The 27,423-nt window shown below is 39.3% G+C and overlaps 1 non-coding gene across 1 annotated transcript; it reads left to right on the top strand.

The window, feature by feature from the left end:
• Positions 1-19,963: 19,963 nt before the first annotated feature.
• LOC139031797 (U6 spliceosomal RNA) lies at positions 19,964-20,070 on the top strand. Its single transcript, XR_011484307.1, has one exon. It is a non-coding gene; the product is annotated as a U6 spliceosomal RNA (small nuclear RNA).
• Positions 20,071-27,423: the final 7,353 nt, after the last annotated feature.

The raw sequence follows: 27,423 nt of genomic DNA on the forward strand, positions 1-27,423 counted from the left end.
ATGCCATGATCTTAGTTTTCTGAAGGTTGAGTTTTAAGCCAGCTTTTTCACTCTTCCCTTTCATCAAGAGGCTCTTTAGTTCTTTGCTTTCTGCCATAAGGGTGGTGTCATCTGCATACCTGAGCTTATTGATATTTCTCTTGGCAATCTTGATTCCAGCTTGTTCTTCATCCAGCCTGGCATTTTGCATGATGGACTCTGCATATAAGTTAAATAAGCAAGGTGACAATATACAGCCTTGACGAATTCCTTTCCCAATTTGGAAACAGTCTGTGTTCCATGTCCAGTTCTAACTCTTGCCTCCTGACATGCATACAGATTTCTCAGGAGGCAGGTCAGGTGGTCTGGTATTCCCATCTCTTTCAGAATTTTCCACAGCTTGTTGTGATCCACACAGTCAAAGGCTTTGGCATAGTCAATACAGCAGATGTTTTTCTGGAACTCTCTTGCTTTTTCGATGATCCAGTGGATGTTGGCAATTTGATCTGATTCCTCTGCCTTTTTTAAATCCAGCTTGAACACCTGAAAGTTCACAGTTCACATACTGTTGAAGCCTGGCTTGGAGAATTTTGAGCATTACTTTACTAGCGTGTGAGATGAGTGCAATTATGAGGTATTTTGAGCATTCTTTGGCATTGCCTTTCTTTGGGATTGGGATGAAAACTGACCTTTTCAGTCCTGTGGCCACTGCTGAGTTTTCCAAATTTGCTGGCATATTGAGTGCAGCATTTTAACAGCATCATCTTTTAGGATTTGAAATAGCTCAACTGGAATTCCATCACCTCCACTAGCTTTGCTCATAGTCATGCTTCCTAAGGCCCACTTGACTTCAAATTCCAGGATGTCTGGCTCTAGGTGAGTGATCACACCATCGTATTATCTGGGTCGTGAAGATCTTTTTTGTACAGTTCTTCTGTGTATTCTTGCCACCTCTTCTTAATATCTTCTGCTTCTGTTAGGTCCATACCATTTCTGTTCTTTACTGTGCCCATCTTTGCATGAAATGTTTCCTTGGTATCTCTAATTTTCTTGAAGAGATCTCTAGTCTTTCCCATTCTATTGTTTCCCTCTATTTCTTTGCATTGATCATTGAGGAAGTCTTTTTTATCTCTCCTTGCTATTCTTTGGAACTCTGAATTCAAATGGGTATATCCTTCCTTTTCTTCTTTGCCTTTAGCTTCATCATGTCTATATTATGTGGGACTGCAGTTATTATCCAATGACATTTTTATGGAGGGGAACAGATGTAGTTTGGGACTGGTAATATGATGTCAGGTATTCAGTCAAAGACAAGATTGGGGTTATGAATTCAAAATTCACTTTTGCCTAATTTTTATAGTACATGCGTGTGCTAAATTGCTTCAGTGGTGTCTTTGACTCTTTGAGACCCTATGGATTACAGCCCACCAGGCTCCTCTGTCCATTGGATTCTCCAGGCAAGAATACCGGGGTGGGTTGCCATGCCCTCCTCTAGGGGATCTTCCTGACCAGGGATTCAACTCGCATCTCCTGCAGCTCCTGCATTGCAAGCGGATTCTTTACTGCTGAGCCAATGGGGAGCCAGTTTTTACAGTAACTTCCTTCAACTTTTCCCTGTTTGATTTGAGAGAATGATATTCTACATCTCACCACAGGAGAGTTCAGCTAATTTCTTTGCTTATTAAATTCTTCACCTTTTTTATATTTGCTTTGTTAGCTAATAAACAGATTATAGTTCTACATCATAGCTTTGAATGAAATTATGTAAATCACAACATCTGGTATATAGTAAGTGCTCAATTGATGTTAACTACTATTATTATGTGGTTACTTTTTCAGATTTTTTTTCTTTTAAATATTTCACATTCTTTAAATACTTGATTAAAATGCAAAAAAAAACACAACTGTCCTTCAGCCAAAACTCAAACTTACACTGCCTTCTGGTAAGACACTGTTAGCTTCCTATTGCTGTTATAACAAATTACCATAGATTTAGTGACTTAACACAAATTTATTATCTTACAGTTCTGGAGAAAATTCTAAAATTGTCTCTCTGGACTAGGATCAAAGTATCAGCAGTGGGCTGCTTTCCGTTCTGAAGACTCTAAGGCAGAATCTGTTTCCTGGCCTTTTCCAGCCTCTAGAGGCTACATACATTCTTTGGCTCATGCTTGTTCCTCAAACAATTGAATCACTCTGACCTCTGCTCTTGTTGTCTCCTTCTCTGACTCTCCTGCCTCCCTCTTTTACTTTTAAGGAGTTTTGTAATTACATTGGGCCCACCTGGATGAGCCAGGCTAATCTCACCATCATATCTGCAAAGTCCCTTTTGCCATGTAAGGTAACACACTCACAGATTTCAGGAATTATGATGTGGACATCTTTGGGCAGCGGTTACTCTGCCTGCCCAGAAAGTTCCTGAAATTACTAATGATAAGACCAAAGTTGGCATTATATATCAGCAAAGGGAGGGAGATAGGATTCTTATTTCTCTGTCCTTTAAATGGATCTTGGCCAAATGTTGATAGCATATCAAAGACAAACCCTTTGACTATTTGTTTCCTTAGAATTGGGCAAATTTTTTAATCTAATAGGTTCTGAATACCTTCCTTAAGATTTCAGTCTTAGCAATATTTTATATACAGTTGACCTTTGAACAATAGGGATTGAATTGTGCAGGTTCACCTATACACTGATTATTTTCAATAAATACTACTACAAAACTATATAATCTGAGGTTGGTAGTATCTGAAGATGCAGAACCACAGATTCCAAGGGCAGACTTGGAAACTTATCCTCAGATTTTTGACTGTGAGGAGAGTCGATCAATGCCCCTAACTTCTGTGTTGTTCAAAGATCAACAGCATATGTGTGTGTGTATATATATACACACACACACATATCTGTTTATTTACATATATAGGACCATCTCATCTATCCACAACATGGCAACATGTTCCTAAGCTAAAGCTTAGGAAATGCATATGTACACACACATACATATACACATAGTCACATACAAGCTGTCCTGAGTAGCCAAAATACTGACAAAAAATTATTAAGACTATTGTGTTTCACTCATAGGAAAATCTTAGACTCATTCTGAGATCTTATCACTTGATGTATAGTTCTAATAAACTTGGCTATCTTGTTTTCAAACCTTGGCCAACTTCAAGTAGAAAATTAGAAGAGCAAGAAGGAAAGTTCTAGGCAGGTAAATTGACAGAACTAAGAAGACCTGAAGAAATATATCTCAGTCAACAATGTGCCTTGTTTATATTATATAGTCAAATGAAACAAAATATTAATAAATCTGTGCATTCAAGTCAAGAAAGGAAAGTGAGAAATATGAGGTGTTTTCAGGAGAATCTATTAATTCTCAAACCTTTGGATAATCACTAACTTTCTGGGCTTTCACTTCTTCATATAAAAAAAATGCAGACTATTTGATGTCTAGGTTCCTGTCTACTTTAGAATTCTATGATTTCAAATGACGATAATATCTTGTCACAGAGGAGAAAATCAGAAGTGCTATGTATTATGGTATATATTATTATTTTTTAGTGTATTTACAATATGAACCTATTTATGTTACTACACTTAAATACCTCAGTTGTCTGGGATGATTAAGAGTGAGGCAGGCAGGGCAATGAACTTCAGTTGTGTCACAACCAGAACAATAAGTAATATTTATGATGCTTTAATCTAACTAGCAATTAACAGTTACTATGTGTCAGGCACTGTGCTTGCTGCTAAGTTTTCATGAGAAATTAATTTATTTTCATGTTTCCAGGAAACAGGTGGAGAGCAATTTGGTAATAACCAAATTAAAACTTTAGGGAATTCCTTGGCAGTCCAGTGGTTAGGACTTTTACTGCCAAAGCCACACTGTGCAGCCAAAAAACAAAGCAAAACAAAAGTCTTCAAAAATATGTACATGTTTTGATCCAGAAATTCTTCCCAGATACTGTTCAACAGAAACTTTCATGCAAGTGCTCAACATATCTGTTCAAAGATGCTTACTTATGCATTGTTTGTAATAGTAAAACAAAGGAAATGACCTAAATATCCATCAATAGAATGAGACAGACCTATATATACCAACATGAAAACATGCTACAGACACAATATGAAATGACAAATAAATTTATGACAGTATGTTTTTCTGTTGTTGATATATAGATATAAGAATATGCATTAAAAAAAGAATATGCATAAAAATACCTGAAGGATACACAGCAAACAAGGGACAGGATTATGGAGATTTTTTCTTTCTACATTTTTTATAATATTCACTTAAAAATAATAAACACATAACATAGGAAAAACAATACAGATAAAACAAATGTAATAATACAAAATGAGAGGTGAGACAATAAATAAAACATTTTAGCAATATTTTCATGAGGGATTACTGAAACTTCATTTAAAACAACATGTTTTCCAAGAATTTGAAATAGATAAGTTGTTTCACCTGCAGTTCTCTAACCCAGTAGCTAGAAGCTGTGAACTTTGACTCAGTTTACCCCTTTCTTCATCCTGGTTGGTTCTAGCTTTAAGTAAAGCTTTTCACCTGAACTTGCTCTTTAAGAGCCCTGGATTCAGAACAGGGGAGAATAGTGAGCCTGTGCATGCCAATTTGTTTACCGCGAGTCTCTCAGAGGAAATCATGTGCATGTCTGTTTACTTTTCCTTGGAACCTAGAAGGTCACCTCTAAAAATAACCTCGCTCAGTGTCAGAGCTTCCGTGACACAGAGGTACATGCCTCACATGCTCTCTGCAGTTAGCGCCTCATGCCAGGCCTATCCAGTTCCCTAAAGGACTAAGACCAGAGAGGAGGGGAGAACAGATGCCAGCTAAGCTGTCCAGCTACTAGTAACAATGGATAAGCTCTTTTTAAAAAATGGCCCAAACTTATTCTCATGGCTGATATTCTAATTAATGACATTGAACTTTTAAATGTTTATTGGCTGTTTGCATTTATTCTTTTGTGAACTTCCAAAGGAAATATTAGGAGAATTTCTGAACCAGAGCACATGGCTTTGCAATAGACACATCTGAGATGGTTAACCAGCCTTTACTTTTCCAGGGTCGCAAAGACTTGGACATGACTTAGCCACTGAACAACAACAACAACCTCTTCCAGAAGGGTTCTGAAGCTCATGTTAAATTGGTGGGCCTGAGAAACTATGCCTTACTTGGGAATATGTTCCACTTGCCTCCGACCTCCACTTCACTCCTAACTGATTGAATATTCCCTTAACTCATGTTGGGCGGAGATCACCTTGTGGAAGACTTTGAAAGCCAGACTATGCATTCTGAACAAGGGAACAAGATGATGAGAGCTCTGCTTTAAGATTAATTGGCATTAATGTAAAACAGACTTGCAAGGGAAAAGTGAGGAGAAAGAGAGATCGGTTAGAGGTCTATTGTTTAAGTCAGAAATAATGAAAGTCTGAACTAAAGTCATGTGCAGGAGAGAAAAGGATAAAAAGATGGTAACTGAAGAAGCAGAATCTATGGAATTTTATGGCTGATTGGATCCGGGGTGCAAAGGAATTCCACGTGTTCCAGACTCCAAGGCTTCTGTTAGGAAACCGGTGGTGCCATTACAGAGATGTCCCATACGGGGCTCTGAACTCGTCTTCTCACGCCAACAACTGTTTTGTCATCTATCTTCAATTGTTCACATTCATTTAAGCCTACTCAAGAGTCTCCTATATTTTAAAAACAAAATAAAGCAAACAGAAACAGACCTTTCCCCTTGAGAGGCGGAGAGAAAAGTAGGCTATTGACATCCTCACCTTAAATATAAGGGGCCAACACAAGCTATCCTATGATTAAAGGAATGAAAAATAGAGCATAAGTAGGTTGCGAAGGTGGCCAGCAGAGAGATAGAATGGTGATACAACCACTTTGGATGAGAGGGGTATAAGAGAAATAAATTTTTATTTAGCATATCAGGAAATTAATAGATAATGTCTAAAGTAAATCAAGAAATAGTCATATTATGAGGTTAATTAGCAATATGGAGGTTACCACAACACAGAAGTAGTTCAAAGTAGTTGTCTCTGGGCTGGGGAGGGTAACTCAGAGGATTGTTGCTTTTTTGAACCAACTGCATGTAATTTTTTGATGTGGTTTTCTTTCTTTTCTTAAAATTTTTTGACCACACCATACGGCATGTGGGATCTTAGGTCCCTGACCAGGGATCGAAACTGCACCCCCTGTTTTGGAAAGAGGAGTCTTAACCACTGGACTTGTGGGGATGTCCTTGACATGGTTTTTGAAGTTTTTTCTTTTTTTCTTCAATATGACAAAGATAGAGGTCTTTTAAAAACCCTCCATAAATTCACATTTTGTTATAGTTACCATTAGCTCTTTCCGTCCTTAAAATATATTCCTTAATATGTAGTAATAAAAGCCAATATTTATTGAATCATTGTTATGTGCCATCATTGTTAGCACTGCTTTATTTTCATCATCTCATTTAATCTTCACAGGCAACTTGTTGTACCTAGACATCTTGAAAATGTTGTCTGTGTTCACTATCCACATTTGTTTACCATCCAATCTCTCTTCAACCCACTCCAAACTGATTTTTGCCACCCAAACTCAGCTGAGACTGCTCTGGGTAAGTTCAGTTCAGTTGATCAGTCATGTCCGACTCTTTGCGACCCCATGGACTGCAGCACACCAGGCCTCCTCCCAGAGCTTGCTCAAACTCATGCCCATTTAGTCAGTGATGCCATCCAACCATCTCATCCTCTCTGGTCCCCTTCTCCTCCTGCCTTCCGTCCTTCCTAGCATCAAGGTCTTTTCCAGTAAGTCAGTTCTTCACATCAGGTAGTCAAAGTATTGGAGTTTCAGCTTCAGCATCAGTCCTTCCAATGAACACTCAGGACTGATCTCCTCTAGGATGGACTGGTTGGAGCTCCTTGCAGTCCAAGGGACTCTCAAGAGTCTTCTCCAACACCACAGTTCAAAAACATCAATTCTTCGGCTTTCAGCTTTCTTTATGGTCCAGCTCTCACATCCATACATGACTACTGGAAAAGCCATAGCTTTGACTAGATGGACCTTTGTTGGCAAAGTAATGTCTCTGCTTTTTAATATGCTATTCAGGTTGGTGATAGCTTTTCTTCATAGGATAGGAGCAAGTGTCTATTAATTTTATGGCTGCAGTCACCATCTGCAGCGATTTTGGAGTCCAAGAAAATAAAGTCTGTCACTATTTCCATTGCTTCCCCATGTGTTTGCCATGAAGTGATAGGACTGGATGCCATGATCTTAGTTTTTTGAACGTTGAATTTTCAGCCAGCTTTTTCACTCTCCTCTTTCACCTTTATCAAGAGGCTCTTAAGTTCCTCTTTGCTTTCTGCCATAAAGGTAGTATTATCTGCATATCTGAGGTTATTGATATTTCTTCTGGCAATCTTGAATTCCAGCTTGGGCTTCATCCAGTCCGGCATTTTGCATGATGTACTCTGCATATAAATTAAATAAGCAAGGTGACAATATACAGCCTGATGTACTCTTTTCCCAATTTGGAAACAGTCCATTGTTCCAAGTCTGGTTCCAACAGTTGCTTCTTGACCTATATACAGATTTTTCAGGAGGCAGGTTAAGGTGGTCTGGTATTCCCACCTCTTTGAGAATTCTCCAGTTTGCTGTGATCCACAGTCAAAAGTTCTCAGTAAGGACACCCATGATTTCCCTGTTGCTGAAACTGGTTACACTTTCAGTGTCTTAAATGCCACTCCTTTCCTCCTTTGCATCCACAAGATCACACTGTTTTGGTTTTCTTCCTGCTTCTCTGGTTTCTTGTCAGCCTCCTTTAAGGTACTTTCTTCTACTTAGCTCTTAAATGTTAGGTACGCCTCAGAGTTCTTTCTTCAGTCTGCTTTTCCTCTCTCTTTACATTCCTTTGGAGTATTCATAGATTCATACTGCTTAAGTTACCACTGATGACACTCAAACCTCCATTTCTATCCCAACAGTTCTTTCTCCTGAACTACAAACCCACAGACCACTGTCTACCTGACATCCTGATTTGTGTGTCCCTCTAGGATCTCAACTCAATGTATCCCAGGTGAAATACATCAACATTCCTCCATCTTGCCCTTTATTCTACCACCATCCACACAGTTGCCCACTTCTAAATGTGAACATCATCCTTGATTCCTTAGCTGCCCTCCACATCCAACAACATATAAGCATCCATTAAGTTCTATACAGTCTCCATTATGGAGACTATTATGGACATTATCCTCTTCTAGGGGGCCACTACCTTAGTTTGCTCCATGACATCTTTTATTTGGACTATGGCAATGGCCTGCTGATTGGTCTCTCTGCCCTCCAGAGGGATTCTTTTTCATATGCAAATCGGAACGAGCCTCTTCTCTGCTAAAAATGTTCAATGCACCCTCAACCTGGATTCTTGCTGGCTGCTCACCTCTATCTCAGGCCATCTCTCTCTGGCCCCTGCCACACGGAACGGCTCACAGACTCCCAACTCTTTCTCGCCTGTTTTCAGGCATTTGCAGCCACTGCCCCCTCTGCCTGAGATCACCCCTCTTACCCAATTCTCTTCTTTGTAGTTCCCATTAATACTTCTTGATTCAGCATACCTCCTTGATTCAGTTTCCTCCTTGGTAGAGGTGTTTTCTGACCACAAAGGCTGTGTTGGGTGCTCGTTCTGTGTTTGCACAGGGCCCTATCATAGCACTTACCACACCACCACATCTACCTGTATCTTCCCTGTTTCTCTCACTAAAACTGCAAACCTGTAGGGGGTAGATAGTAGATTATTTTTCCTGGCTGACAGCATCCACCCATTGAATGAATTATGGGAGGTGGTACTAGGCATTAGAAAGAACATGGGGTCTGGATACAGACAGACCTAGATTTTGGTTTCCTCCTCTCGTTTTTTTCAGTTATAAGATGCAGATCACAGTTCTTTCCTCATAGAACTGTTGCGGAGATGAAATGAGGTGCCTAACACAGGATGTGGCACGTTGGAGCTTGGAGTCAAGTGTGTGTTCCCTTACCCAACTCAGAGCAACCTGAGAACCTGGTTTGAGGGCAACAGGATGAATTCAGGGTAGGTCATGCAGGAGCAGAAGCCAGTGGGGAGCAGTGAGTTGGGCCTGAAGCTGAAGTGGGAGCTGGAGGTACAGGTTTAGGAGTCATCAGCGCTCAGTCCTGAGGCCTAGGAGTAAATGAGACTATACATTGGGGAAGGCTTGCGCCTAGGTTTGCCTTCCCAAAAGAAGGAAGAAGAAATGTTTTGAGGAATGTTAGAGGAGAACGGGAATAATCAGAGAGAAGCAACAGTGTGACACGTTGCAGAGAGGTTGAGGAGAATGTGTCCGTGGGCTTGAACTTAATGAGGTCACTGATGTCCTTGGAAAGACTGTCAGTGTCTGTTTTGTGTGGTTAATCACTTGTTCTAGTTCACAGCAGAATGAGGGGGGCCATGTATGACTTGGAGTTCCATAGCAAAAGCCATCGAACTGATAAGCAGGGAAAAAAGAGCTGAAGACAACAATAGCAGCAAAAACTGTTCATAAAGGCTGAGTTGGGGCAGAAGCCAATGCCCAGATGGCAGGGATGTTCCCCACCTGTTTTACTCAAGAGTCCTTTAAAATATCATCAGTCCATTAATATGAAAACTAAGGCTTAAAGAAGTTAATTAACTTTTTGGAAGTAAGTGATGAAATGACTCCACAGCCCTTGGCCTGCTGGGAGGCAGCTTGGGGGAGGGGACCTGGAGAAGTCAGTCTGGGAGTCAATGGAGAGGTGTGGCAAGGCTTCTGGATAGTTAGGGGATGTTTTATGTACATATCATACTTCCCTGACACTGCTGGCCAAGTCGTGAGTGAAGTTTGCATGCACGCATGCTTGCTAAGTTGCTTACTGTACACCAAAGGCTACATCTAGAGTTGCATAGCCCCACAACATTTCTGCACTCATAGAATGTTCTCCATCTGTGCTGTCGAATACAGTAGCCATTAACCACATGTGGCTACTGAGCACTTGAAATGAGGCTACTGTGACCAAGGAATCGAACTTTTAATTGTATTTAGTTTATTAGCTAATTTTAATTAGTTTATTTTTAAAATTTTTTATTTATTTTCTATTTTTTAGCCACACCACGTGGCATGCAGGATCTTAGTTCCCATGGAACTGGCACCCCTTGCATAGGAAGTGCAGCTCCTAAACCACTGGACCACCATGGTAGTCCCTAATTTTAATTAAATTTAAATTTTAAAACTGATTCAGTTATTGAAAATTTTGAAGTATATTTTGAACAACAGTATTTGTTGCTGTTCAGTCACTAAGCTGTGTCCGACTCTTTGCAACCCCATGAACTGCAGCATGCCAGGCTCCTCTCTCCTTCAGTATTTCCCGGAGTTTGCTCAAATTCATATCCATTGAGTCAGTGATGACATCCAACCATCACACCCTCAGTTGTCCCCTTTTCCTTCTGCCTTCAATATTTCCCAACATGAGGGTCTTTTTCACTGGGTTGTCTCTTCACATCAGGTGGCTAAAATACTGGAGCTTCAGCTTCAGTTTTCCCAATGAATATTCAGGGTTGACTTTCTTTAGGATGGACTGGTTTGATCTCTCTGCAGTCCAAGGGACTCTCAAGAGTCTTCTCCAGCACCACAGTTCAAAAACATCAATTCTTTGGATAAAACTACTTTTTCAATTAAAAATTTTGTTAGCATTCAAACTGATATTTGTTGTACATGTAATATACACTAGATTTCTAAGACATATGAAAGAAATGAATGTGAAGTAGCTCATTCATAAATTTTAATTGGCTACATGTTGAAATGATAATATTCTCGACTGTGCTGTGCTTAGTTGCTCAGTTGGGTCTGACTATTTTCGACCCTTTGGACTGTAGCCCACCAGACTCCTCTGTCCATGGGATTTTTCAGGCAAGAATACTGGAGTGGATTGCCATTTTCCTCCTCCAGAGGATCTTCCTGACCCAGGGACCAAACCTGCATCTCCTATATTTCCTGCATTGGCAGGTGGATTCTTCACCTGCTGAGCCATCAGGGAAGCCCCAATATTTTTGATATGTTTAAATAAGTACAATATTAAAATTAATTTCACCTCATTATAGAAAAAAATTTAATGTGGCTACTAGAAAAATGTTAATTGAGCCTGTGGTATGTATTATATTTCCATTGGACAGCTTTGCTCTGAAGGTGTAGGGTCCTGGTACTAACAGAAGCTTCAGTCAAGTGGTGGGGTTGGAAGGCCTTTCCCCACCTTTTGCTACTCTAGTTGTCTCCATTCGTTTTTTCTCTCCATCCTTCTTATTTCTCACACCCTTGAGGTAGGGAAGGGATTAGGTACCTAATCATACCTCTACAGAGTATTTAATTTTAAAAGACAGCAGAGGTCATGTAGCTGCTTCACATAAAGAAGTGGCTCACTTGGATTTAAGGCCTCTGATAGGGGGTATTTGGCCTTCTAAAAGTCTCTGTTGATAGGTGTTGGTGGCATCCTTCTTGGATTTCCAAGATTGTCCTGATTTACAAGTTCTGACCACGTAAGTATTCACACTTGTCAAACTTTGAATCCCAGTTTAAAATTCCAAAATGCATATCTATGGGAAATTATATGTTCTGCTTATCTATAATACCACTTTATTATTTAAAATGAGCTTTTCTGAGGAGTTGCAGGATACATGTACTTGCAAACCTGTTTTGCTAAAGCCCCAAATCATAGCTGGCATTTCTGGGTGACAGAATAAAACACTGACAAATGTACACCTCCAAAGTTGGCTCTTTGGAGCCTCTATTAAAAGGACATGTAGTAAAAAAAAAAAAAAGGACATGTAGTAGAATCTCTTATTTATTTTTGATTTTAAAACAATGTAGCCTTGGGGAAAACAATAGAGAGAGGGCATTTGGGTAGACTCACATTGTTGCTGAGAGGACTAAATGAATTCATATATGCAAGGTGCTTGGACCAGCGTCTGAAATATAATAAACCCTCAACTCAATCAATGTTAACTATTAATATAAAATAGGCACAGGATTCTTCTAGCACACACATACTGTGTGCTAGAACTTATGTGGTCATATGTGATCACATCTGATTCCAATTGGTTATTATTGCAAGCACACTAGACTATCTTACCCAACAGAAGGAAAAGGTTAGAATAGTCAGACCCCAGGGAGCTGTGTACAGCTGGACCTCAAGAACTTTGAATGCTGCAGGCACTCTCTGTCTCTTGTCTGTGCCTCTGTATGTTCTGATTTCATTCTTGCTAACTGTAGATGAGCTTCCTCACATGGCCAGAAATCAACAACTCCCAAAACTATCTCTTACAATTTCTTCCACTGGAGAGAGCTTCTTCTGAGTTATAGTTGAAAAAAATAACTCAAGGAAAGCGCTATAGGTGACTTAGCTTAGGTCAGGTCCCCATCCTTAGACCAGCCTATGTTGGTGGTGGGAGCGAGGACATACAAGAGCCTAGTTGCTCTCATGGAAAACCAATGGTTGGAGTTTGTGTACAGAAATTCCCCAAAATAAAGGAGACTGTTGAGCACACCCTTGCCAGACTCAGACGTGTGCTGGGGACTTCCACAGAAAAGACTAGCCCCAGCTCAAAAACTGCAGCAAATTGAGCCTGTCATTTAACTGCGTCCATTGCAGCTCATCACTAAGTTTTCTTGAAGGGACATTCAAACAGCCTATCTATCCATGGTTGCCAAAGTTTACCCCTTGTGCCATGGATTTACTTCTATACACAACAGGGAGTAGCTCCTCCATGTTCCTCCATCCTGTAGGGTCTGAGCTTTTGTTAACCATACCCTTCTCGGGGTGGGATTACTGCATTTGTGCTGACCTTGGAACACCGGGTCGGGGTTAGGTATGAATACTGCCTATGCACTTGCAGATTGCTCCCGAGACTATCCCAGAAGGGAACGGCCTGGGGTGAAAACAAGGAGATCTGGCCTATGTCAATGTAGTGTCTTGGGAAAGATAGATCAAAGAAAGTTTTGTAGTCTGCAATCAGAAATAAAAGCTGGACTCAGAGTGGACTCTGCACCTCAGCCCAATAGAGGCTGTAGGTGCCCTGACCCACTGCCCAGATTTCGTGTTCTGTTTCCATTCTTGTTGCTTGCTCCCGGACCTTTGGGGCAACAGTGGGCGCCCAACGTGGGGCTGGAGAGAAAGTGAAAATACAGCGACTCAAAGGAGAGGCCTCTGAAAATTCTGGCTGGTAAGTCTTCAGGCATTTAATCAGGGTTAAAATGGGAAATGTTGAGAGTGCAGAACACTATTGCCCATATATTTGTTTATTAAGACAGCTCTTGAAAGCCAGAGGAACGTCTTTTAGTGAAGGGCGATTATTAGAATTGTTACAAGCAGTGGATAAATATTGCTGCTGGTTCCCGTCAATAGGGAAGTTAGATTCTAAAGTCTGCGAAAAAAAAAAAAAATAAAATAAAATAAAATAAAGTCTGCGAAAAGGTTGGAGCCCAGTTAAAGAAAGAACATACAAAAGGAACTCCACTCCCTGTTTATATTTGGAGTACATGGGCATTAATTAAGTCAGTACTGGAACCTTCGCAGACTTCTGATTCTTTTGATGAAAGTGATGATGACTCTTTTGAAAAACATCAAAATCAATATAGCGAGGCCAATCACCAAATTATGTTCAATCAAGGTTATATACCAAGATTGGGACTGGGCAAAAATCAACAAGCAAGAATTTATCCTTTGAATACTCAAGATCTCGAATCTCCCCACCCCCCTTTTAATTGGTGGCTCAGATGGTAAAGCGTCTGCCTGCAATGCAGGAGACGTAGGTTCGATCCCTGGGTGGGGAAGATCCCCTGGAGAAGGAAATAGCAATCCACTCCAGCATTCTTGCCTGGAAAATCCCATGGTCGGAGGAGCCCGATAGGGTACAGTCCATGGGGTCGCAAAGAATCCTACATGACTAAGGGACTTCACTTTCACTTTCTTTCACTTTTCCTTTTCACTAGTGGCCACTGCTCCTATTAATCTTCCTCCACCCACACTTATACCCCTTAATTGGAAAACTGATCAGCCTGTGTAGATAGAGCAGTGGCCTCTAAAACAAGAAAAACTGGAGGCTTTACATAAATTAATTAATGAATAGCTTAGCAAGGGACATATTATTGAGTCCTTTAGCCCTTGTAATTCTCCAGTGTTTGTTATATGAAAGAAATCTGGTAAATAGAAAATGCTTACTGATTTGAGAGCTGTTAATGCTGTTATTGTTCCAATGGGTGCTTTACAACCTGGTCTACCTAATCTTAGTATGATTCCAAGAAATTGGCATTTGTTTGTTATTGATCCCAAAGATTGGTTTTTTACTATTTCTTTATGCCCTGATGATCAACCTATATTTGCCTTTTCAATTCCTTCTATGAATTTAAAGGAGCCACATAAAAGATTTCAATGGACTGTGTTACCTCAAGGTATGCCTAAGAGTCCCACTATTTGTCAAAATTTTGTAGCCAAGGCTTTACACCCAGTGTGACAGCAATTCCCTCATGCATATATCATTAATGATATACTGTGACTAAAAAAAAGAAAAATGACATTTTTGACACTGAATGGCCATGATATTCTTTAGACTCCGGAGAAAACTGGTTAAAATAAAATCTTTTTTTGAAATTGCAAAACCGGTTCTTCTTACACGTGCAATTAGGAAAAAGTTGACTTGTTAAAATACTTTTTTGGAGCTCCAATTCTGCCTGGGAAACAAAAACAGGCCTGGGAAAAAGCCTGAAGTTAACTCTTATCATGTCCTTGGGATACACAGCCCACTCTATCTGGGACTCCAGTCATAAACAAATTGGTAGAACTCAAACCAAAAAAAGAAGATGGGGCAAAAAGATATTTTAAATTTCAAGTGGAAAACTATGTCTATCTATCTAAATTTATCTGTGTCTTAGTGTGTGTCTTTGTTTTTGGATAATATGAAGTTAATTTATAAATGAGCTCTATTTAAATTCAGGTTCACATGAACTGAAAAATATTCAATATTAAATATCTAACATTAATGTTTATTTGCTAATCTAATTAAGACATGTCTTAAGTCATCAACATTGTGTAATACTTTTATTGTGCCTAGGTTTAAGGTAAACTAAATTAGTCAACAAAAAAGTAACTCTTTATATATATAAATGTATATAAATAAGATGAAAACATCTATATAAACTCTATTAAAAGTAATTATATTTTAGAAATGTCTATCTAAAATAATTTCTTAGGATTGGGGTAACTTAAATTTCTAGAGTTGTACTAAACTAAATGATAAAAGTTTATTGAATAGCTAGGTCATTTCCAAATAAAGTAAGATCTTAAAACATTAATTACTGAACACTAACTTCCTCTTACAGAAGTTTTTCTTACAGAGAAACTAAAGAGATTTTGGACTATTTATAAATATGTTTGGTGCCTCCTGAAATGTTCTCTATTAAAAAAAAAACAGCAAAAAAGCAAATTTTTTAAAAAATTTAAACTGGTATTTATGTTCACCAATCTATAAAATGCTAATATATGAGACAGTTTGTGGTTGCTAAAGAAAAGTAAGATGTGTGTTTTTAATAAAAAGGTATAAGGAATAGAATTACATTCTATTAAGGAAAAAGGAAGTACATCTAAACTTACAAGCGGCTGTTCTCTGAATGGGCAAATAGAGTGATGAATACAAAAGTGTAAAAAAGGTTTGTGGCAAATGGAAGAGAGTTTTATGCATGATACAAGTTTCCCAAGACATTAAACTGCCTTTGAAATCTTTTACTGTTACTTTAAGTTAATAGCTATTGTTTCACAATGAATATAAGCTGGTACCAATCTGAAATTTGATTTTTCCTTCCTGTTAAAAAAAACAAAGTCTTCTTGGACTATGGCTTTTGATAATAGACTATATAAATTTCTTTGTCTTTAAGTGATTCCTACTTGCTTTTAAAATCTTTTGTTACTGAGTGTTATTTCACAGTGATCTTTGGAGACTATGACACACATAGACAAAACTCATACTGCTTCTGCAAAATTAGCTCCTCATCAGGAAATTTAAAATGGATAAATAATGGCTATAAATGAAACAATCAGGGCTATGGAAAGTCTAAGATGGCCCCTTGGCTTTTCCTGGCTCCCTGACAACCCTGTTTTATTTGATAAGATAAAGCCTTTCCTGGCTGTAGGGTTAACATCTCACAATGAAAAAAAATGGTTAAAATACATTCTCCGTGATCTCCAGTGATTGGGACACCCACTTTGCTGGATAGGTCGTATAGACATTGACAAAAAACTTCACAAACTTCTTGGAGACTATCGTTTTTACCTACGTCCTCGGTCGTCAGGCAAGGACCTCAAAACAAAGGGATTGATTACATGAGACTGAATAGATTGCCAAATATGACTACAATTTTCATAACTTTTTGTCTGACATATTACTGGCATATAATCTTCGTTTTCAGATATAAAAAAGCTCTTCTCCTCAAGTCACTGATGGTTTAAAACAAATTAGTGATTTACACCTGTGGATAAAATTAAAACATTTTTCTTTTCTCTCTGCCTCGTCCCTCCAGAAATTGGAAACATTTGGGTTCTGAACAGTCTCATCAAAGTAAAAAAAAGAAAAAAAAATATACATCCAAACATATACAAAAATCTCAAGAGTATACTGGGGAGCTCTAAAAGAAATATCCACCTAACTGATGTCAGGCCTATGACATCTAATGTTTCACTGAATCTTAAGTTCTAGTTTTGTTAATTAAGATCTGTATTTACTAAGACTCACTTCTTAGATAATTCCTTATGGTTATGTTACATTGCTAAGAGGCCTCATTAAGTTAAATTAAAAAGGACATTCATTAAGTTAAATTTAAAAGGCCCTTCATTAAAAAAGACACTCTAAGTTTGTTTCTAAAACTTATCTCAGTAACCAGTCTTTAAATAAAGATCAGATGCTCCAGGATCTACAACAAGGAAATTAACAACAAGCCATAGTCATTTAGAAAAGGCAGAGGAGTCTACGGCCATACCACCCTGAACGCGCCCGATCTCGTCTGATCTCAGAAGCTAAGCAGGGTCAGGCCTGGTTAGTACTTGGATGGGAGAAAAGGCAGAGGAACAGAGATCAAATTGCCAATATCCACTGGATCATCGAAAAAGCAAGAGAGTTCCAGAAAAACATCTATTTCTGCTTTATTGACTACGCCAAAGCCTTCGACTGTGTGGATCACAATAAACTGTGGAAAATTCTGAAAGAGATGGGAATACCAGACCACCTGACCTGCCTCTTGAGAAACCTGTATGCAGGTCAGGAAGCAACAGTTAGAACTGGACATGGAACAACAGACTGGTTCCAAATAGGAAAAGGAGTACATCAAGGCTGTATATTGTCACCTTGCTTATTTAACTTATATGCAGAGTACATCATGAGAAATGCTGGGCTGGAAGAAGCATAAGCTGGAATCAAGATTGCTGGAGAAATATAAATAACCTCAGATATGCAGATGACACCACCCTTATGGCAGAAAGTGAAGAGGAACTAAAAAGCCTCTTGATGAAAGTGAAAGAGGAGAGTGAAGAAGTTGGCTTAAAGCTTAACATTCAGAAAACTAAGATCATGGCATCTGGTCCCATCACCTCATGGGCAATAGATGGGTAAACAGTGGAAACAGTGTCAGACTTTATTTTGGGGGCTCCAAAATCACTGCAGATGGTGACTGCAGCCATGAAATTAAAAGACGCTTACTCCTTGGAAGGAAAGTTATGACCAACCTAGACAGCATATTAAAAAGCAGAGACATTACTTTGCTAACAAAGGTCCGTCTGGTCAAGGCTATGGTTTTTCCAGTGGTCATGTATGGATGTGAGAGTTGGACTGTGAAGAAAGCTGAGTGCCGAAAAATCGATGCTTTTGAACTGTGGTGTTGGAGAAAACTCTTGAGAGTCCCTGGGACTGCAAGGAGATCCAACCAGTCCATCCTAAAGGAGATCAGTCCTGGGTGTTCATAGGAAGGACTGATGCGGAAGGTGAAACTCCAATACTTCGGCCACCTGATGCAAAGAGTTGACTCATTGGAAAAGACCCTGATGCTGGGAAAGATTGAGGGCAGGAGGAGAAGGGGACGACAGAGGGTGAGATGGCTGGATGGCATCACCGTCTCAATGGACATGAGTTTAGGTAAACTCCGGGAGTTGGTGATGGACAGGGAGGCCTGGCGTACTGCGATTCATGGGGTCGCAAAGAGTCGGACATGACTGAGCGACTGAACTGAACTGAACTGATAGTCATTTAACAGACTAAGTCAGATGACTTAACGATGTCACTGGGCTATACCTAATAAAAGTTCTTGACTTAAATTCTTACTTGTAATTTTACTATTACTGTTAACTATATTGTTTTCTATATTGCCTGTTTCAAGAAATGTCCCTTACATTATCAAATGTGTGATTGAGCCACTGACATAATGATGGTATATAGTTCCATATAAAATCCATAGTTACAATGGATGTAACTCATATATCTTCCTTTGGTAAACTCTCTTATGTACATATGACTATTGATACATTTTCTCAATTAACATGGGCCACTGCTCACTCCAGCAAGACTGCAAAACATATACGAAGACATTTATATGCTTGCTGTTATAAAATTACCAAAAACTATAAAAACTGATAACGGCCCTGTTTATACCAGTAGAACATTCCAACAATTTCTTAAAATTTGATCTATAAAACATTCTACTGACATTCCCTATAACCCACAAAGACAGGCCATAATGGAGAGGGCTAATTAATCACTTAAACATATAATACAAAAATAAAAAGGGGGAAATGACATAGGACAATAAACAATATTGAATAAAGCTTTATTTACTCTCAATTTTTGAATATTTCAACACAAACTATGGAAACTGCAACTGAGGGACATTTTCAGTCTACATCCACAAATCCAATTAAGACTGTGATTTGGTGGCAAGATCCACTAACAAATACTTGATCACCAGGAAAGCTAATTACATGGGAAAGAGGGTTTGCTTGTATCTTCCCAGGAGAAGGTCTAGAACCTGTGTGGATTCCAGCTCGTAGAGTAAAACTGGGCAGAAACAACCAGTGACTCCAGACAACCTCATCATGGTTGTTTGCCCTGATAACCATCGCAGTGAGTATACCCCTGGTTTCGGCAAAAGCAAAGAATTATACTTATTGGACATACATAATTAACCCCCCATTACTAAAACCCATTGATTGGGGGCATTCTATGATCCCCGTTTATGTTAATGACTCTTCCTGGATACCAGGACCTGAAGATTGCTTACAACGACTTAGAACCCAATAATGACAGCAAATGAGACAGAACTTTATGTGAGCATCACAAGCTGTGGACTGAAAAACAAGATCGTATTCAGTGGGATAATTGCCGTGGGACTGAGGGAGTAATTTTGATTATGGTTCCTATGGAATTGTATGGGACTGGTCTTCTAAGGGGTATGCAGTCTCTAATTGCTCTCATCAAAATCAGTCCTGCAATTCTCACAAAAGGCTGCATTAGCAGGTGCATAAAGTCTTTGACCATATTACCATATTACTACTCATTCAGATCATCCAATTATATGGCATTGTAATGACATGTCACCCAACTTTTCCACAACTGGATCAAGGAAGAGGGCAAAGGGAGATTTGGAAATTGACTTTAAGTCTTAAGAAATTCCAAATTTGGGATGGACATTATTCCAATAAAACTAATTATTCATTGATATTTAACACCAGTACAAATTGGACATTTTCTATTTAGGCTTGTGTGAGAGATCCTTATGTGCTCTTGAAAGGAACAATTTCTATCAATGAACGTGTACAAGAACTTTCTTACCAGGATTGCAAATTATATACTTGCTTAAATTCTTTACTTTATAATTCTAATCACTCATTAGTTATATTAAGAAGGAGATTGGGGTGCTCGCTTTGGCAGCACATATACTAAAATTGGAACGATACAGAGAAGATTAGCATGGCCCCTGCGCAAGGATGACACGCAAATTCGTGAAGCGTTCCATATTTTTAATACATGTAAATCCATGGCTAATTCATTTCAATGTATGACAAAAACCACTGCAATGATGTAAAGTAATTAGCCTCCAACTAATAAAAATAAATGAAAAAAAAAAAAAAGAAGGAGATTGGGAATATGGCTTCCAGGAAATCAAACCAGACCTTGGGAAGGCTCCCCTGAAATACATGCTCTTTTAAAGGTTATAAAGAAAGTACTGCCACATTCCAAAAGGTTTATTGAACTCCTTATAGCAGCTATGGTGGGAATTATTACTATAGCCACGACTGCAGCAGAGCTAGGGTGGCACTGCATCAAACTATACAAACGACTACACTTGTACATTAGTGGCACCAAAATGCAAGTTCTGCCTGGGGAAGTCAAACCCACATAGACTAAAAAATTAATGGATGACTGATTTGATTTAGAAATTACAGTTCTCCTACTAGGGGACAAAGTGCAAAATTTAAAATTACAGATTCATCTTAAGTGTGATTGAAATATCTCATTTTGTGTCACACATAAGCAAAATCAAAGTACATATACTTGGGATCAATTATCTAAATATTTGAGAGGAAACATTTGTAATAATCTATCCTTAGATATTACAAGGCTACTATTTCTAATAAGGAAAATGTTCACTTACAATTACTTCCAGAAACTGTTTTATTTAAAGAAATTGGGGAAAGCTTACATAAACTTAAGCCCATGATGTGGATTAAAACTTTAGGGGGAGGATTACTTGGTACTATAATATCAGGATGTATATTTTTAACTGTTTTGTGTCTAGTCCTCAGATGCACAAGAAAAACCATCCAAGAACTGATGAAGAAAAAAGTTGCTCAGATAGCGTAAATACTGCAAAAACAAGAAGGGGGAGATGTAGTGGGAATTCCTAATAATGTACTTTCATAGCCTTGAGAAATTTCACAGAAATAGCACCTGGAAAAACAGCATATATTAAGAAACTGTGTTGATGATTATTTTTCATGTTTTTCTTAGAATAATAGCCTTGTTACAAACCCAAAGGCCAGACCCAGAAGGAGTATGACTGGGATCGTGAAAGCATGGACCTTCCGGGTCGGCATTAGGTATGAGCACTGCCTACACACTTGCTGATTGTTCCTGAGACTACCCCAGAAGGGAAGAGCCTGAGGTAAAAACAAGGAGATCTGGACTATGTCAATGTAGTGTCTTGGGAAAGATAGGTCAAAGAAAGTTTTGTAGTCTGCAATCAGGAATAAAAGCTGGACTTGAGTGGACTCTGCGCCTCAGTCCAATAGAGGCTGCAGAGACCCATTGCACCAGATTTTGTGTTCTGTTTCCATTCTTGTTGCTCGCTCTCGGACCTTTAGGGCAACACTTAAGGTTAAGTTCAATGACAGACTGCCAAGAGGCACCCATGTGTGTCCCCTGATTTCCACACATAGTCCTCCTTTCTCCCATTGTATAGTGGGAGCCCTGCCTCCACTTGCTGATCAGGGACAATGAGCACTCCCAAGATGGTGACTCTTCTTCCTGTCTGTTGCTCCTCAGACACAAGAATCCAAAGTGCCCAGGCGGCATCCATAGTCTGTCATTCGCTATGTTCAATGGCAATAGTACACTCCCTGACTAGGCCCTACAACCCTGCAGAGTCCGGAGTTGCTGGAACGGGAAACAGAAAATCCTCCAGTGAGGTGAAGGTAAGTGGAGCTACTTCTGCTTCCACTTCTTGGTTCCTAGGCACAGATGTCCTTCCTACTGGGGACACAGCACTATATAGAGACCTCTGGTTCAGTGCATATACTGCATCCAGGAGCAATGCCCAGTTCTTAAGAGCCTTGCCTCCAACATAGCATTTCAGCTATGCTTTCAGCAGGCCATTCCTTCACTCTATCAGTTCAGCAGCTTCTGATGCTGCCATGAACCACAAGGTCCTGGCCCAAACACCCACACCTCCTTTATTCAGAACAGGGTCCCCTGGTCTTTTTTTTTTTTTGTAGTTTAATTTTTTTTTCTTTTTTTTTTCTTATTTTTTATTTTTATTAGTTGGAGGCTAATTACTTTACATCATTACAGTAGTTTTTGTTATACATTGAAATGAATTAGCCATGGATTTACATGTATTCCCCATCCCAGTCCCCCCTCCCACCTCCCTCTCCACCCGATCCCTCTGGGTCTTCCCAGTGCACCAGGCCCGAGCACTTGTCTCATATACCCAACCTGAGCTGGTGATCTGTTTCACCCTAGGTAATATACATGTTTCAATGCTGTTCTCCTGAAACATCCCACCCTTGCCTTCTCCCAGAGTCCACAAGTCTGTTCTATACATCAGAGTCTCTTTTTCTGTTTTGCATATAGGGTTATCGTTATCATCTTTCTAAAGTCCATATATATGTGTTAGTATACTGTAATGGTCTTTATCTTTCTGGCTTACTTCGCTCTGTAAAAATAAATGACCCAATCAAAAAATGGGCCAAAGAATTCAACAGACATTTCTCCAAGGAAGACATACAGATGGCTAACAAACACATGAAAAGATGCTCAACATCACTCATTATCAGAGAAATACAAATCAAAACCACAATGAGGTACCATTATACGCCAGTCAGGATGGCTGCTATCCAAAAGTCTACAAGCAATAAATGCTGGAGAGGGTGTGGAGAAAAGGGAACCCTCTTACACTGTTGGTGGGAATGCAAATTAGTACAGCCACTATGGAAAACAGTGTGGAGATTTCTTAAAAAGCTGGAAATAGAACTGCCATATGACCCAGCAATCCCACTTCTGGGCATACACACCAAGGAAACCAGATCTGAAAGAGACACGTGCACCCCAATGTTCATCGCAGCACTGTTTATAATAGCCAGGACATGGAAGCAACCCAGATGCCCATCAGCAGACGAATGGATGAGGAAGCTGTGGTACATATACACCATGGAATATTACTCAGCCATTAAAAAGAATTCATTTGAATCAGTTCTAATGAGATGGATGAAACTGGAGCCCTGGTCTTATCTTAGGTTGTGTGGGATTCTATGCTTGTGGATCAAATACTCTGTAAGCCCCTGGATACCTAGGCAGTGGTAATGGCTGCAACTCTGATGTTAGGAAAAGCAAATCCATATTCAAATGAATGTCCATATATGTGAGAATGAACTTGTCTTCTGGGATGCAAGGGGCCCGATCATTCTACTTATAACTGGTCAGCCTCCTTAAAGAAGAAAGCCATATGAGAGGCTGGGCTTTGGCCTCTGATGGGTTGGATATCCAGAGGCAGTAACTATGAGGCCGTCCTATGTCTGCGTGCTAAGTCACTTCAGTTGTGTCCAACTCTTTATGACCCAGTGGACTGTAGCCCACTAGGCCATCGGGTCCATATGTAGCTTCTGTCTCTGCCACCGTGGCCACTCTGTTCATGTGCCCATTGTGCCAACTCCAACGACAAAGCTTGCACCTACAATCGAGCTGACCCATCTGTAACAAGATTGGCCTTTTTCCTCCTCCTTTAGCTGATCATACTGGATGTTCCCTTGGCCACAGAGGTGAGCTAAGGGAGGGACACTATTGCTCTTAGTAGGTCCAGGATCTCCCAGTCAAGTTATTTAACCACGACTATCAATTTGGCAGCCAGAAGAGGAGGTGGCACAGTGCCAGAGGAGGTGTCGGTTGCCTGTGCCATCCTACACAGGGAGGTGCAGGCCACAGGCGGGGCTCAGGAGACTCTGCAGAGCCACTGTCTTTGAGGGCATCCACTGAGATGTTATCATTCCATGTTTCAGGACTGCAGGTTTTCTCAACCAAGTATAATGGACCTGCGATGTCTGAGCATTCAACTGTTTGAGGGGCTCCTAACTATTGGATCCTGAGTTTACTCCTCAGTGTGCTCTTCTACTTTCTAAGCTACCAAAGAGATCTTCTAGCTCTTGTATTTAGCTGTAACTGTTTGTTAATTGCCCTCCATTTCCAATTATTCCTCTGTAAGATGTCAATGCAACTTGCTAATGCCCGACCAATTCCATTACCCTTATGCTTGATCACATGCATTTAAAAAGGCTTGAATCATCTCACAAGCCAGGGCATTCTGCACTGGGATGGCAGTCTCTCAAGTCACTACTGGTAATATTTTTAGCAACTGGGCTACCACTTGTGGCTGAGACTATCCATGACCACATACCACTTGGACAGGGGAATCCTCCTTGACAGCACAGAGGTATGTGATCTAGTCCTCAAACTGAGTTTGTCATTTTAGTCCACTTCCAGAATCACTTGTGTTGGTGGGTCCTCTGCACAGCAGATATCAAGGCAGGGTTAGAAACTCAAGAGGTTTATTGCTGATAGCATCTATTAAAGGACAAAAGGGAAAAGGAGCAGTAGTCAGGATAAAACTTTAAAGCGTGATACAGGTCTGACACCTGGAAAGGAGAAGGACAGAATAGTAAGAGTCTTAAACTGAAGTATGGCTTTGACAAAATCTTGGCCAGCACACAGAGTGGGCCAACATTGGGCAGAAATGTCCAGGCACTCGTAGCTAAGCCATGCTTAGTCACCTATCTGAAATAGACTGGGAGTTTCCTGGAGATAGTGGCTCTGGTGCGTAGTAACTGGAGGACAGAAGAGGACTTCTGAGGTTTTGCTAATGATCTGTTTCTTAGTCTGGATTTCATGTGTGTGGTCATTTTATAAAATTTTATCAAGCCCAGCTTTTATTTGTGAACTTTCATGAATATATGCTATATCCTATTTTTTAAAAGTATCTTTTCTTAGGAAACTTAAGTTTCCATCGGTGCAGGACCTGCTACATAAATTATAGGACAGTCATACAATGGAATAATAAAATGGTTTTAAAATTATGATGAAAATCTATATTTACTGGTACTAAAGTATGCTTGTGATATAGCATTTTTTAATTTAAAAAAGTGACACAAAAATATGTTCAATATGATGCCTTTTACCAAAAATGTAATAAGGCATGTTTTTATACTTAGAGAAAGGATTATGGGTATTTCACATAAAATATTAATAGTGGTTCTCTTTGGACAGTATATTAATGATTATTGTTTTATCTTTTTAATGTCATTTCTAAATTTTTATAATGAAAATTTAATACTTTTCTAGTCAGATCTCTTCCCCAAAAAGTATTTAAAAATAAATGAATTGGTTTATGTTTTAAAATAAGTAATGAATCTATCTTTCAAGGCTCACACTGAGCATCTACAATGAACAGAACTTTGTGCTAGGTTTTTACAGAGATTAAAAAAAATTTTTTTTAAATTTTTTTTATGAGGATAAACTTTGGGAGTTTATTCTCTTCCTAGAGACATGACAGACACACACATAATTAGAGAGTTAGTTTATAGTTGACAGCCAGGTTATGAGATCCTATCCTTTAGGGTAGGGAATCAAAACTTTTGGGACTTCCCTAGTGGTCCAGTGGCTAAGAGTCCACACTCTCAGTGCAGGGGGCTGGGTTTGATCCCTGGTCAGGGAAGTAGATCCCACATGCCACAACTAAGACCCGATGCAGCCAAATAGATATGCTATTTTTTTTTTTAAAGCTTATTTATCTATATGCACCCAGGGTCTTTTGCATCACCTGGAATATGATATCAAAGTTCCATATGTATTGAAGAAATTAATGAATGAATAATAGATCAATTAAAAAAAAAAGAATGTCAGATGAGTAAAAGGCATTTGGAACTAGGGAATTGTATGGGATGTCTACAGAACTGGCAATATCATCCATAATCATGTTTCAGCCAGTCTATAAGGTGATGACTCCTGAATCCTTACCTCCTACACTTACTTCTTTCATGAGTTTTAGACAAATATTTATAACAGCAAACCTGATGCTGACACCTGGCTATTCCAAAGGCAACTGCAATGTTCAAGGTTGAATTCATTTTCCCACTAATCCTGTTCTTCCTTCTCCTGCTGCTAATGCCACTCAGGCCAGAATCATAGAAGTCATCTTGGACTTCATCTTCTCCCTAAGTTTTCACATTCAGTTTGTTATTAAAATGTTATTTCTACTTCTTAGATCATTTTGGAATTTGGACTTTCCTCCCCTCTGGTTTCTTCCCTCTGGTCATTCTACCTTATTATCCGTTGTCTCTGTCATTGCTTAGTTGATTTTTCTATAATAAAATGCAAATTTAATCACAATTCTCTTCCTTAGGGTTGTCTAATAGCTCTTTACTGTTGTCATAAAACCCACACTCTTTGATTACCTTGGCTTACACTATCTTCCACAATTGGTCCTTTCTACTTTGTCCACCTCCCCGCAAGGCTGGGAGCTCCTGGTGTTGGGGATTATATTCTCTTCATCTTCATCATTCCAGTACCTAACACAATTTTAAGAACCCAATAAAGTTTTCCTAAATGAGTGGATGAAGAGGTAAGTCCTGAAGTAGGCTTTGAAGTTTGGGTTAAGTGGATAAAATATAGATAGAGGATCTAATTTGGATCCTTTCCTAAAGTGAGCTTATTGATGAAAGACATTCCTTGTCATTAATTTTTGTATCTCCATAATGTTGCAATGTTTAGCATATAATAGATGTTCAATACATATTTGATTAGTTAATCAATAAATTGATTAATGTTATTGTGTATTAAGCCAAGTGAGTATTTCTTCTGGGAAATGTAATGCTAATTAACTACAGAGCAACTTATTTGGGGAAGAGATGAAAACTCCATTAATACTTTGTGACAAGGCTACTATGCTCGTCAGATACCTGAGCAAACAGAACAGCCCTGAAGGCAATTAAATAGGGCATATTTTTTATTGACCAGAATAGGGACCTGCTGTTGAAGAGGACACCTGTCTTCCTGAGGTCAGCAGCTCCAGCATTAGATTTAATAACTGTAACCAGATCTGGCTACAGGTGCTGCCAGAACAGGGCTATCCCAAGGTGTCATTCAGTTCAGTTCAGTTCAGTTCAGTCGCTCAGTCGTGTCCGACTCTTTGCGACCCCGTGGACTGCAGCATGCCAGCCCTCCCTGTCCATCGCCAACTCCCGGAGTTTACTCAAACTCATGTCCATTGAGTTGGTGATGCCATTCAACCATCTCATCCTCTGTTATCCCCTTCTCCTCCTGCCTTCAATCTTCCCCTGGGTCTTTTCAAATGGGTCAGTTCTTTGCATAAGGAGGCTAATTTTGGATAAATACCTCCTGGAGGCTTTTAGTATTTCAAAATGAAGACTGTATGCTCTAAGAAGTCATAAAAATTACTGGAGTTTCCATTTTCAGTAGATAGTTAAACACACATCTTTTATAGTTGGGACATGTAATGGACATGCTGACATTTTAATACTTATATTGAGGTTTAGAAGTCAAATATTTTACCAGGAACTTGTTAAGGTCCTTGGAACTTGTTTGCAAA

The sequence above is a fragment of the Odocoileus virginianus genome, chromosome 2 (assembly GCF_023699985.2).
Source record: "Odocoileus virginianus isolate 20LAN1187 ecotype Illinois chromosome 2, Ovbor_1.2, whole genome shotgun sequence".
NCBI lineage: Eukaryota > Metazoa > Chordata > Mammalia > Artiodactyla > Cervidae > Odocoileus > Odocoileus virginianus.